Source organism: Chlorocebus sabaeus, chromosome 12 (assembly GCF_047675955.1).
Source record: "Chlorocebus sabaeus isolate Y175 chromosome 12, mChlSab1.0.hap1, whole genome shotgun sequence".
Taxonomy (NCBI): Eukaryota; Metazoa; Chordata; class Mammalia; order Primates; family Cercopithecidae; genus Chlorocebus; species Chlorocebus sabaeus.
This window is the reverse complement of record NC_132915.1, coordinates 90,755,390-90,769,196: the sequence shown is the minus strand read 5'-3', so window position 1 is coordinate 90,769,196 and position 13,807 is coordinate 90,755,390. Positions and strand designations below refer to the sequence as shown.

At 36.8% G+C, this 13,807-nt stretch overlaps 1 protein-coding gene across 1 annotated transcript in view; it reads left to right on the top strand.

Moving 5' to 3' along the window:
- MEGF9 (multiple EGF like domains 9) overlaps positions 1-13,807 on the top strand; it is a 116,335-nt gene that overhangs the window by 55,765 nt on the left and 46,763 nt on the right. The window lies entirely within an intron of this gene.

Here is a 13,807-nt window from a genome sequence, read left to right as displayed (position 1 = left end):
ATTTTAGCAAGGGAAAAAAAAGGGTCCTACTCTTAAGGACCATACTGGTTTAAACAAACGGGGATGAGGGTCATAGATTTACAAAATATTTTATATACTTTTATTCCCTTACTTTATATGTTATATTTAATGTCAGGATTTAAAAACTTCTAATTTACTGATTTAATTCTTCAAAAGCACTAGAGTCGCCAATTTTTCTCTGGGATAATTTCTGTAAATTTCATGGGAAAAAAATTATTGAAGAAGAAATCTGCTTTCTGGAAGGGCTTCCAGGCATGAAACCTGCTAGGAGGTTTAGAAATGTTCTTATGTTTATTAATATACCATTGGAGTTTGAGGAAATTTGTTCTTTGGTTTATTTATCTCTCTATTCAAAATTCTACATTTGTTTCTTTGGACAACTAAAGCTTAACTTGGGAATACCCTAATTTATTTAACTAGTGGTAAGTAGACTGGTTTTACTCTATTTACCAGTATATTTTTGAAACCAAAAGTAGGTTAAGCAGGAATTATCTTTAAAATAGTATGTTATTTGGAGATGATTTAATCTAGTGGAATAATGTACTGTTATCTAAACGTTTGCCTTTACTGAAAGTAATTATTCTTTGACCTTATATGAGGCACTTGACTTTTTGTGGACCCCAAGTCAAAAAACGGAAGAGACAGTATTAAATAATGAAAAAAATAATGACAGATTATACTCAGTGTAACCTGGGGTGTAACCCAAGATCTGCTGCTACTTAGGAACTGGGTTCCTTGGGCAAGGAACTGAGCTTGTTTCTTCTCAAGGTTGTTGTGAAGATTAAATGAGTTGGTATATATAAACTGCCTAACACATGTCACTCAATAAATTCTGGTTTGTTTTAATTTCAAAGGAATATTATGGGCTGAAATGAGAGAACATGTTTTAAGAACTTTTAGCTCCTTGACAAAGAAGTGCTTTATACTTTAGCAATAAATATTTTGGATGCTTTATAAATGATATTGTACTGTTATGGAATATTGTATCATATGGTAGCTTATTAAAAATGTCGAAGAGGCTGGGCGTGGTGGCTCACGCCTGTAATCCCAGCACTTTGGGAGGCCAAGGCTGGTGGATCACAAGATCAAGAGATCAAGACCATCCTGGCCAACATGGTGAAACCTAGTCTCTACTAAAAATACAAAAAAATTAGCTGGGCGTGGTGGTGCATGCCTGTAGTCCCAGCTACTCAGGAGGCTGAGGCAGGAGAATTGCTTGAACCCGGGAGGTGGAGGTTGCAGTGAGCCGAGATCGTGCTGCTGCACTCCAGCCTGGCGACAGAGGAGATTCTGTCTCAAAAAAAAAAAAAAAGGTAGAAGAGAACTTCATTAAGAAGTTTATAGGCTGGGCGCGGTGGCTCAAGCCTGTAATCCCAGCACTTTGGGAGGCCGAGATGGGCAGATCACGAGGTCAGGAGATCGAGACCATCCTGGCTAACACAGTGAAACCCTGTCTCTACTAAAAAATACAAAAAACTAGCCGGGCGAGGTGGTGGGCGCCTGTAGTCCCAGCTACTCGGGACGCCGAGGCAGGAGAATGGCATAAACCCAGGAGGCAGAGCTTGCAGTGAGCTGAGATCCGGCCACTGCACTCCAGCCTGGGCCACAAAGTGAGACTCTGTCTCAAAAAAAAAAAAAAAAAAAAAAAAAAGAAGTTTATAATTTGAAATGCAGCAATAATCAATGCTTCTGAGGCTTGGTATTTTAAAATAGTTATTGGTCTTAATTTTCACAGCAACTCCTTATATGTAGGTTACGAGATCACAAAGATAGTAAGTGCCAGAGAAAGAATTCCATGTTAGGTCTTCCAATTCCAAGTCCAGTGTCTTTACCACTGTAGCATACCATAGCATTTAGATTATATAGTTAGAAAACTGATCATCACTCTGTTCTTTGAGATTGAGAATAGAGTAGTAGCTTAACGCTATTCCCTCCACTCTCCCCAAAACATGCTCATGCAAGTTAGATTCAGAAGTTTCGCATTGCTTACCATTTTAAAAGATGAGATAATGTAAGTTTGTTCATTCTGGTGTCTCATGGAATGTCCACTACTTTCTTTGGAATGATTCTGCAAACATATTTGCTTTGAGTACTTTTGGAGAAATAGAAAAGTGTTCACTTCTAGGCCCAAAGCTTTATTAGAAGAGAAAGAAATAAAGGAAGGATTAAGAGAGAGTTTTATAATAGAAGCTGTAAAAGAGGAAAAAACAATAGTACTAATATTTATGTACTATCTTACTGTATTCATAGTTCTTCTGCAAATTATTCCTGATTTATCTTTTCTGAGACAGTTAATGCTACTAAGTTTTATTCTGAAACTCTATCCTGAAAATAGGTGGTAACCATAAAGTAATGGAAAAGTACACTAGACTAGTAGTCTAAAGGCCTAGGGCAGGGGTCTGCAGACTATGGCCTATGAACCTAATCCAACCCACTGCCTGTTTTTGTAAGTAAGGTTTTATTGGAACATAGTTCCACACATTTATTTATGTATTGTCTATGGCTGCTTTTGTGCTATAGTGGCAGCGTTGACTGGTTGTGATAGAGACTGTATGGGCTACAAACCTAAAGTATTTACTATTTGGCCTTTTTGTAAAATGTTTACCAACCCCTGGTTTATATGGTGGTTTATATCCAATGATGGTGGGTATTTCTAGGTAATCATGTAACTTTAGGCAGTTCACTTTAACCTTTATTTTATTTATTATTTTATTTTATTTTGAGACAGAGTCTCACTGTACCCAGGCTGGTCTTGAACTCCTGGACTCAAGCGATCCTCCTGCCTTGGCCTCCCAAAGAGCTGGGGTTACAGGCATGAACCACCATGCCTGGCTGAATTCTTTTCAGTGTTTGTCTTTTTATTTGTGAAGTGGAGATAATAATCCGTGTCCTGTCTCTGTCCTGCATAAAGTTGTTTGTCTTAAGAATCAAGCAAGATAATGCATGCATCAATCTTTTAAGCTGCAATTGCTAGACAGATAATACAAATAATTATGGGAACCATTTATTGAGCATATGCTATATGCTAGGACACTCTGCTAACTACTTGATGTGCATTATCTCATTTAATCTTTTTTTTTTTTTTGAGACGACATCTCACTCTGTCTCCTTGGCTGGAGTACAGTGGCACCATCTTGGCTCACTGCAAGCTCTGCCTCCTGGGTTCATGCCATTCTCCTGCCTCAGGCTCGCAAGTAGCTGAGACTACAGGCACCTGCCACCACGCCTGGCTAATGTTTTTGTATTTTTAGTAGAGACGGGGTTTCACTGTGTTAGCCAGGATGGTCTGGATCTCCTGACCTCATGATCCACTCGCCTCGGCCTCTCAAAGTGCTGGGATTACAGGTGTGAGCTGCCACACCTTGCCATCTCATTTAATCTTTACAAAAACTCCCTTGAGAACATTATTATTTTCCCATTTTGACTGAGAATTTTGATGTTTAAAGGGTATAGTTAACTTGACTAAGTTTATACACTAAAGCTGCCATTCAACCCATTTAAACAAATGTAATACGTAAGCAGAGTCCACAGAATGACTTCAAAGTTCGTGTTTTTCCTAGTAGAAAGCCTGTTGATATTTAACACCCAAATGTCCTAGAATTAATTATCTCTCAATTCAGTGTGTTTTGGCTGATGATTATAAAAAAAGATGGGACATATTTACATTTGTGTCCCAGAAATAAAGCCAAATACTGCATTTTAAACAAAATAATATGTGAGAAGTCTGTGTTAAATTCCAAATAGGTAGACTTTCAGCATCACATGTCAACAATTTGAAAGGTGCACGAAATATCAACAAAGAGGATATGTAGCATGTTACTACTTGTAGCCACTGTTAACCTTAGGAATGGTTTTTGCTCAGGAAGTGATGTTTTCAGCATTTTGTATCCTAACATAGGAGTTTGTTACTTTTGTATAGGTGCTTTACTGTGTTTTAGTTACACTTTAGGAACTTGGTTAGTTGGTTGGGATTGACATGAAGTGAACTGTAATTTTTTTCACTTAAAATTGATAAATAGGTTTTTTGTTAGTATCTCATGTAGAATATCTGATATTCAGTGATGGACGATTCATGCAAGAGGTGGAAGAGAACAATAATATTATTACTATCTTACTTAATGGTGGAGATATGTTGTGAGAAATGTGTTATTAGGCAATTTCATTGTTACGCAGCATCACAGAATATACTTACACAAACCTAGAAGGTATAGCCTGCTGTATACCTAGACTATATGGTATGGCCTGTTGCTCCTAGGCTACAAACCTGTACAGCATGTTTCTGAACTGAATACTGTAGGCAATTTTAGTACAATGGTAAATATTTTTGTATCTAAACATATAAAAGATAAAAATGGCATGCCTGTCTAGGGTACTTACTATGAATGGAGTTTGCAGGACTGATAGTTGGTGTGGGTGAGTCAGTGATTGAGTCATGAGTGAAAATGAAGGCCTAGGATATTATTGTACACTACTGTTGAATTTATAAAGTCTGCACACTTAGGCTACACTAAATTTATTTTTAAAAAGTTTCTTCAATAATAAATTAATCTTAGCTTACTGTAGCTTTTTAACATTATAATCTCTGATTTTTAAAACTTTCTCTTTCTGATAACACTTAGCTTAAATATAAGTCCACTGTACAGTCGTACAAAAATATTTTCTCTTTTATATCCTTATTCTATAAGCTTTTTTCTATTTAAAAATTTTATTTTTTACTTATTAAACTTTTGTGTTAAAAACATACGCATTAGCCTAGGCCTACACAAAGTCAGGACCAATAGTAAGTACTGTCTTCCACCTCCACATCTCATCCCACTAGAAGGTCTTCAGGGGGAATAACATGCATGGAGCTGTCATCTATGATAATGGTGCCTTCTTTTGGGATACCTCCTGAAGAAACTGCCTGAGGCTGTTTTAGTTTAAAAATTTTAGTTTAACAAATACGCAGATGTACACTCTAACATAACAATAAAAACTGTAGTATAGTAAATACATAAACCAGTAACAGTCATTTATTTTCATTATTAAGTATTATGTACTGTGTATAATTGTACATGCTATACTTTTATATGATTGGCAGTGCAGTAGGTTTGTTTACACCAACATCACCATGAACACATGAATAATATGTTGCACTGTGTTACCACAGCTATGATCTCACTAGGTGATGGGAATTTTTCAGCTTCATTATAATCTTAAGGGACCACCATGATATATTCTATACATCATTGACGGAAATGTCATTATGTGGCACCTGACTATATTATTTTTCCATTCTATATGGACTATTTTCTGTGTGTACCTACCTGTTAGCTTCTGTTATCCTTAGTAGGTTTCTTTTTTTTAATGAGGTAACACATGATTTTATATTATCCTCATAGCATCAAAGTGTATTGATTTCTCAAATCCTTTATCATCTTCTTCTAAGTGAAATCTGGAAGGACCTTGCTTCCCCTGCAGCCCATGCAAGTAATGACTGTTTTCTGTCTCACACTCTTACTTCTGGACCTGGAGTTGCAATAGATATCTTTCTTGCTCTTCATTGCTGCTCTCAGAGTGCTCTTCCCAGCCTCCTTCCTAAAAACTCCTTTGAAGCTCATGGCAGCTGACTATGCTGTCACACCTCCTTGTTGCTGTTTCTACTCCTGGGCACCAGGCTTTATTTCTTACACTTGGCTCACTGTTATCTCTGACACTACACTTGCCATAGTTTTAGATGATTGCAGTATCTATAGATAAGCCTAACAATACTTGGGCTTCTCAGTTTCTTGAAACTTACTTCCAGTAAGTTTTCCTCCCTGCTCCTTCCAGTCTTTGTTTCTTTACTTGCCCTATTTCTTGTTTGTCTTTGGCATATCAAACTTCCGAGATAAATTTATACTTCTATTGGTCACAACAGAGTAATTTTTTTAGTTTTAAAAAATATTATTAAAAAATAAAAGCCAGGCGCGGTGGCCCACGCCTGTAATCCCGGCACTTTGGGAAGCCGAGGTGGGTGGATCACCTGAGGTCAGGCGTTTAAGACCAGCCTAGCCAACATGGTGAAACCATGTCTCTACTAAAAGTACAAAAATTAGCAGGGTATGGTAGCATGTGCCTGTAATCCCAGCTGCTTGGGAGGCTGAGGTGGGAGAATTGCCTGAACCTGGGAGGTAGAAGTTGCAGTGAGTTGAGATAGTACTATTGCACTCCAGTCTAGGCTGTATCAAAAAAATAAAATAAAACAAATAAAATATTATTTCAGAATGTCACGCAATTTGTCAGAACAAGTAGTGTATCACAAAAGTAGTTTAAAAGCCTGTATTTTGGGAGGCCGAGGTGGGCGGATCACAAGGTCAGGAGATCGAGACCACGGTGAAACCCCGTCTCTACTAAAAATACAAAAAATTAGCCGGGCGCGGTGGCGGGCGCCTGTAGTCCCAGCTACTCAGGAGGCTGAGGCAGGAGAATGGCGTGAACCCGGGAGGCGGAGCTTGCAGTGAGCCGAGATCGCGCCACTGCACTCCAGCCTGGGCGACAGAGAAGACTCCGTCTCAAAAAAAAAAAAGCCTGTATTTAAAGGAAGTCTTTACAAGGAGGCTTAGGAGGTCTAAATCCACATAGCCCTAAGCACTGAATTTCTTAGTGGGAAGTTAAATTGACGTGAAACTAGAACAGAAATGGAAAGTTGTGGGACTATGTACTTTGCAAGAAGATATGAATGAATGAACTATGAGGAAACAGCTCTGTGTTCTGCTCTGCTAGAAATTATATGTGAGTGGGTAAATGGAGAAAGGAAATTGTGGACAATAGTGTGATGATGTGTAATAGAAAGGAGTGGAATTTGAAATTGGTAAACTTGGTTTCTATTCTTGGTTCAGCCACTGGCTTACTGTGTGACCTTGATTAAAATGGCTGTTTGACCTCTCTGAACCTCAGTGCTTTTATCTGTAATATATCTAACATGAAGGATTTTTCTGATGATTAGTACAAAAATACAGTTAGATAGGAGAATAAAGATCTAGTGCTCGGTAACACAATAAAGTGACTATAGTTAACAATGTATTTTGTATATTTCAGAAAGCTAAAAGAGTAGATTTGGAATGTTTCCAACACAAATCAACCCATGGCATGCTTATATAAAAACCACATGTCCTAAGCAAATATATATGACTGTTATATATCCATAAAAATTAAAAATTAAAAAAGTTTAAAAGAAGAAAACTAAATTGTGCACGTGTGTGTGTGTGTGTGTGTGTGTGTGTGTGTGTCTCTACTTAGACTGGCACATAGATTCAGCTCAATAACTCTCTAGTAGTTGAATCTCTTTTTGGTTTTTGTTTCTGTTTTTTTTTTGTTTTTTGTTTTTTTTTTAGACAAGATCTCACTCTGTCATCCAGGCTGGAGTGCAATGTGGCTCAATCATAGCGCACTGCAGCCTCAACCTCCTGGACTCAATGGATCCTCCCACCTCAGCCTCCCAAGTAGCTGGGACCCAATGGCATGTACCACCACGCCTGCCTAATTTTTGTATTTTTTGTAGAGACAGGGTTTTACCATGTTGCCCAGGTTGGTCTTCAACTCCTGGGCTCAAGTGATCCACTTGCCTTGGCCTCCCAAAGTTCTGGGATTACAGGCAGGAGCCACCATGCCTGACCTGTTTGTTTGTTTGTTTGTTTATTTTTGCTTTTTTTAAAAGTGAGGAATAGAATTAGTGTTATACCAAAAAGGAGGATTAAATCAACCGCCCTTGAGTATGAGAAGATATTGGGGTATTTGTTTTTTGTTGGTATGCTAGAGAAGAAATTGTTCATTATAACAGAAAAAATTCTCTTATTTTCTTCAATTTTTATTTAAAAACCTATTATACCTTTTAAAATTGAATGTTATATATTTTAGAATAATAATAGCTTAAACTGAATACTTGCTAGGCATTATCCTAAGCCCTTTGCAGTTATTAATTTATGTAATTCTCATAGCAACCATATAATGTAGGCACTATTATTACTATTCTCATTTGTACAGGAAAAAAAAGGCAAATTAGGTAATTTGCCTAATTTGCTGCATAACAGCCAGTAAGTAAAAGAGTTGGAATTAATACATTTGCAGTCTGGATCTAGAGTATATCCATATCCACTATGCTGGTACAGCCTTTCTCAAAATCTCAGATATTGAGCAAAGAGAGTGAGTATTGTAAGAAATTTGATGCTATGGTGCAGACTTCTTAATATTTTCTAGAAATTTCTTCTAGTTGTCTTTTGGTAATCAGACACTGACCCTGGTGTGATGTAGCTCATGTTACGTAAATAATAACTCTTTGTAAATAATAACTCTTTGTAAATAATAACATGTTACGTAAATAATAACTCTTCTTTGTAAGGACTAATCCTAGTTTTGGCTTAGTAGAAATTAGAACATGAAAGGACCAGCCCTTTGATGAACAAATATCAATTGCAATATCTATTGTATTGCCTTTCCTTTTTGTTAGGCACTTTGGAACATTGCTTTTGCTCTTGTCAAGAAATTTATAATCTAATCTGTGCAAAACTATGAAACACATACAATACAAAATAGTTTATGAATATATGCTTAATTTGTAAGTATAGTAGTTTAGAGTAGAAAAAGAACAGGAGTAAGTAAATTGAAGTGTAATAGGAAAGGCTTTTCCTATTACAGGAAAATAGGAAAGGGGGTCTTACAAGTTATGATTTAGAGAGGCAGAGAGATGAGAAGACCTATCAGGAGAAAAAAAAACATGAAAATTCCAGTGAATTTCCTAAGATTATACAATGACATGAGAAATCTGATATCCTAACACCAAATTCTCTTCTGTTGTGACCTCTCTGTTCTCTTTTAAAAAATAAGAATAGAAAAGTGGATTCAATTCTATCCTGATTCCCTCATCTATTTGAAGTCTGTGGAACTAACAATTGGCTTTTAAAAAATTCATTTCCCTATTCTTTATGCCCATATATTTTAGTGGGAGTCGCCCCAGTGAGGGTAGATTTTGGCTGCAGGAGTCAGATGTGGGTTGAGCAATGTCTTTGTGTGCAAACACAAAGTTCTTTTTGTACTGACAGATGTCCACCCCCTCACATCACCATTGGTGTTCCAACCTGTTTAATTGGAAGGAACTGGTCTACAATATCTGAACCTTTCAGTTTTGCTTTTGGAACACATTTCAAATGTTTTTCCTGATTTATATTTTGACATGTGCTTAATAAATGAATAGAGAAATCTGGTGGCATTTTATCTCAAAACACAATATGCTTAGTGAAAGTGTGAATCTCAATATAGCTCTTAAAATGTTATCAGGAATGACTTTATATGTAAACAATTACATATTGATTTGAGACTTTTTTGCCACTACAACCTCTGCCTCCCAGGTTCAAGCAATTCTCTGCCTCAGCCTCCCGAGTAACTGGGATTATAGGCGCCCGCTACCATGCCCGGCTAATATATTTTTGTATTTTTAGTAGAGACAGAATTTCACCATCTTGGCCAGGCTGGTCTTGAACTCCTGACCTCGGCCTCCCAAAGGGCTGGAATTACAGGTGTGAGCCACCGTGCCTGGCCTAATTTGAGATTTTTTAATATATTCACGGTAGGTTAGCGTACAAGGTGCATCATTTTAGACTGTCTTAGATAACAAAGTAATTCTGTATTGGTCTAATATCCTTTTCCATAAAATCTGTCATTGCTGCTCCACAGTAAGTCCTCCTCATCATCATAGGTTCTTGGAAACTGCAACTTTAAACAAAACAAGGTACAACAAAACCAATTTTACCATAGGCTAATAGATATAAACAAGAGTTTAAGTGCATATGGCATGTTTCTGGTCACAGAAACATCACTAAACTACTAAAAAAAAGACCAAAGACACTTCTAATAACAAACATTGAAATAAATGTGAGCTATATATATATATGTAAGAAAATTTAATAACAACTAAGAAAATTATTTACCTAGTTATTCTAGTTTAGGGTCATGGGTGACTGGAGTCTGTCCCAGCAGCTGAAGGTGCAAGGCAGAACCACCCCTGGACAGGACACCATTCCGTCACAGAGTTCATTCACACACCCCGCCACACTCGGTCATCCTAGGATGATTTTGACCTGCCAGTGAGCCTGATATGCACATCTTTGGGATGTAAGAGGAAACCAGAGTACCCAGAGAAAACCTAGACCAACATGGGGAGAACATGCAAACCCCACACAGATAGTAGCTTCCACTGGGAATCATTTTTCTTCAACAATGTTGTACTGGAACTACATTATTTGAGGACTAGCTCTATAGTGTATCTTCAAATTTACAGTCAGCTTTCCTTATCTGTGAGTTCTGCATCTGCAGATTCAAGCAATGCAGGTTGAAAGTATTTTTTTAAAAAAACAATTAAAAATAACAGTACAACAATAAAAAATGAAAATTTAAGAAAACAATATAAAACAATAATTATTTACATTGCATTTACATTGTATTAGGTATTATAAGTAACCTTAAAGTATCTGGGAGGATGTGCATATACAAATACTGTGCCATTTTATGGAAGGGACTTGAGCATCTGAAGATTTTGGTATGGTGGGAAGGTCCTGGAACCAACCCCCCATCCCATGCTCAGGGACAACTGTCTTTACTCTTTTGCATTTTAATTATGGGAATGTGCCCCAGGTTAGAAGGCAAACATATGAGGTAAACTGATGCCAAAATAAATTTCAAATGGAAAGATGACAAAACACCTTGGAGGCTTACATTTGTATAGGGCTCTGAAGATCATCTCTTGTGTAATACGAGACAGTAACAGCTACTTTTGCAAACTCTTATTTACTACTTTGCCTATAATTCTGGAAGATCAAGAAAAAGGTTATTTGATCACTAGAAACAATCAACAATTTAGAAAAAAGTCATTTCATTCATGTTTTATTTTTAAAAAGACATTGCATTTGCCAACTATACGTCAAAAGATGTTATCTCTGTTCTCAAGGAACTTACTGGCTAGTGGACTTGCAGAGATAGACTTGCAAGTCAGGGAGGTCTTAAGAGAGGCAGTTGCATTTGGATTGATATTGAAGAGAGTAGAAATTTGTATAAAAGAAAAAGACATCTTCACTGATTGCAAATGGTTCACTATTTCTTGAAGACAAAGCTTGGTAGTAGTGCGGGAGAAGGGTTGAAAGAGAGTAGGCAATGACAGGATGACATTTTTGTCTATTTGTCTACTGTTATATCTCCAACACCTACAACAGTGACTGGCACATACTAGATACTCAATACATACTTGATGAATGAACAGAATGAATGAATGAATGAATGAATGAAGACTAAACGGGGCCAAGCCATGAAGGCCCTGATGTACCTTGTAAATACATTTATCCACTGAAGAATATTTAACAAGAGGTGACATCAGATTTGTTTTTTGGAAAAATTACTCTGCCAGAAGTCTGGTGGTTAGAGAGAGTGGGCTCAGGCAAGGAAACCAGATTGAGAAAACTGTTGTAACAATCTAAGCAAGAGAACTTAAAGGCCTGACTTAAGATATTAATGTTGGCATTGACAATGGTGCTGGAAAGGAGAGAATTTAAGAGATATTTGGAAAATAAAATATACAGTACTAAATGGTTGCTTGTCTATGGAGAGAGAGAGAAAGCAGGAGAGAGAAAGAGAGAGATGACTCCCATGTTTCTGGCTTGAGCACATAAGTGAAGAGCTATTCTATTATTAATAACTAACTAAAGAGTACAGATAGATGAGCAAGTTGGAGGAAGATGATGATGTTAGGTTTCAAAAATGTTGATTTTGAAGTGACTTTGGGATATTCAGGTAGAGATGCCTGGGTAGACACTTGAAAGTAAACATTTGCATATTCTTTGTGTGTCAAACTGAAAATCCAATCTAGCATATTCTTATGCTATTTTGTAGAAAAGCAGAACAATACTTCATTCTTTTTTTATTTTAAGATGACTTTACTCTGTACCCCAATTATTCCTGCAGTTATACCAATCTCTAGTTTAAATTACCTTTTTGGTACACTTGAATATTTTTTTCCTTGAAAGTCGACTTTTTAAAGGTAGCCGTCTTGATCAAAAGTAGGTAACTGCCCTTAGCCTTGATTTTATTGTGATTCATTTGATTCAATAAATGCTTGTACGGGACCAAATGGCTTATGTCTTAGAAGATATCAAGTATGTTAAGTTCATGGAAAAACAAATTAAGTTTTAATGTTAATAAATGGTCAGAGAAGAGCTTGTTCAGAAAAAGGCACTGAGTATGTTGGGATTTGGGTATAAATAAAACATATCTAATACAGTCTGGAAAGCTCTATGTTTTTTTCAGTGGACTTTTGTCTTAAAGTCTCCATTCAATACAGGGCATAATCTGCCCTCCTAGTCTAATTGTTAACTGGATGTCAGCTGTAGTTAAATGAATAAAAAAAAAAGCAAAAAAAAAACTTCTTTCCAGGTCTCGGTGACCTTTGTGAACATTAACATGTCACAGTGTGTTGATATTGCCGTTAATTAAACATGTTGCTGTCCCTAAACCATGTTGCAGACTCCTTTACTTATTTCATTTTATTAAGCTAGTTTTAGGCCAGTTTATAATTTTTTAAAGAAATATCTTATTAATTTTGTTCTTTATAGTGTTATTCATTTATTTCATTTTTCTGAGAAGCTCCCCTCTAAATCTGTAGTTGAATATATGCTAATAGTTTAAATAATTAAGTTTGTATAAATGCAGTACTTGGTATTATGGTTTCTGTTGAATAAAATAAATACCTTATACCAAATACTGCATTTATCTGCAGGCAATTTAATAAGCCTTGTGAGAGATAAAAGATAAATAAGGTAATAGGTCTCATTCAAAAGGAGCTTCTGGTCTAGTAAGGACACTATTAAATATATGTAAATAGTTACAATACAAAGTAAAAATTGACCCACATCACAAAATACAGTATAAAGATAAAATGTTAAGGGGATTAAGAAGCTGGGAGACATCACTTATAGCTGGAAAACTCAGAGCTGAATTCATTGAGGAGGTAGCTTTTGATCCCAACTTTGAAGGAAGGAAAGAATTTAGACATACAGAAGTGAAAAAAGATGAGAAAGGACTTTACGGACAGGAAACAGCAAGATTAAAGTCTCAAAGATGGGCTTACTGAAGATGTCAAGTGGAAGAGGAGTGGGGGCAGGAGATGAGTCTAGTAAGTCCTGTTGGGGTCAGGTCACAGGGAGCCTTTAGGGCCAGACAGATGATTTGGGTTTTATTCACAAAGCAGTTTTTAAGCAGGAGAAAGATCAACACTGGATTGTAGCAGTAGGAGAATGAGTAGATGTAAGTAGGGAGAGATTAGAGGCAGAGTGAAAACTAACAAGGGCCAAAATTAGGCTAATATTTTAGGGTAATATTAGTGAGAATGGGTAGAATATTGAAAATACGGAGAGTAATCAGAAGGGTGATATGCCATGACAGCCGTGTTTCAGTGCATAATTCTGTGGAAATTTTGTGATTTTTGCATTAATACATACAAATCTAAAGGTAGTTTGTATTTCTAAGTTGAACTTATGGAAATGCTTAGGCACAAGGTTCCTTCTCAGGCCCACACCCTCTCCCTGTGCTTACCATTCTTCTTTTGTTGCCGGCTGCAGAAATTGAATCTGCTTTCCTATGCTCCAGCAGTTGCTACCACCCACTGTATCCCATGGGATTTTTATTCCTGCATAAGCCTTGCTGCTGAGTGTCAAGCCATGTCCCCATACCCATATTCTTTCTGCATTACTGAAAAGAAACCCAAAGGCCCTTTACCTTTTAAGAG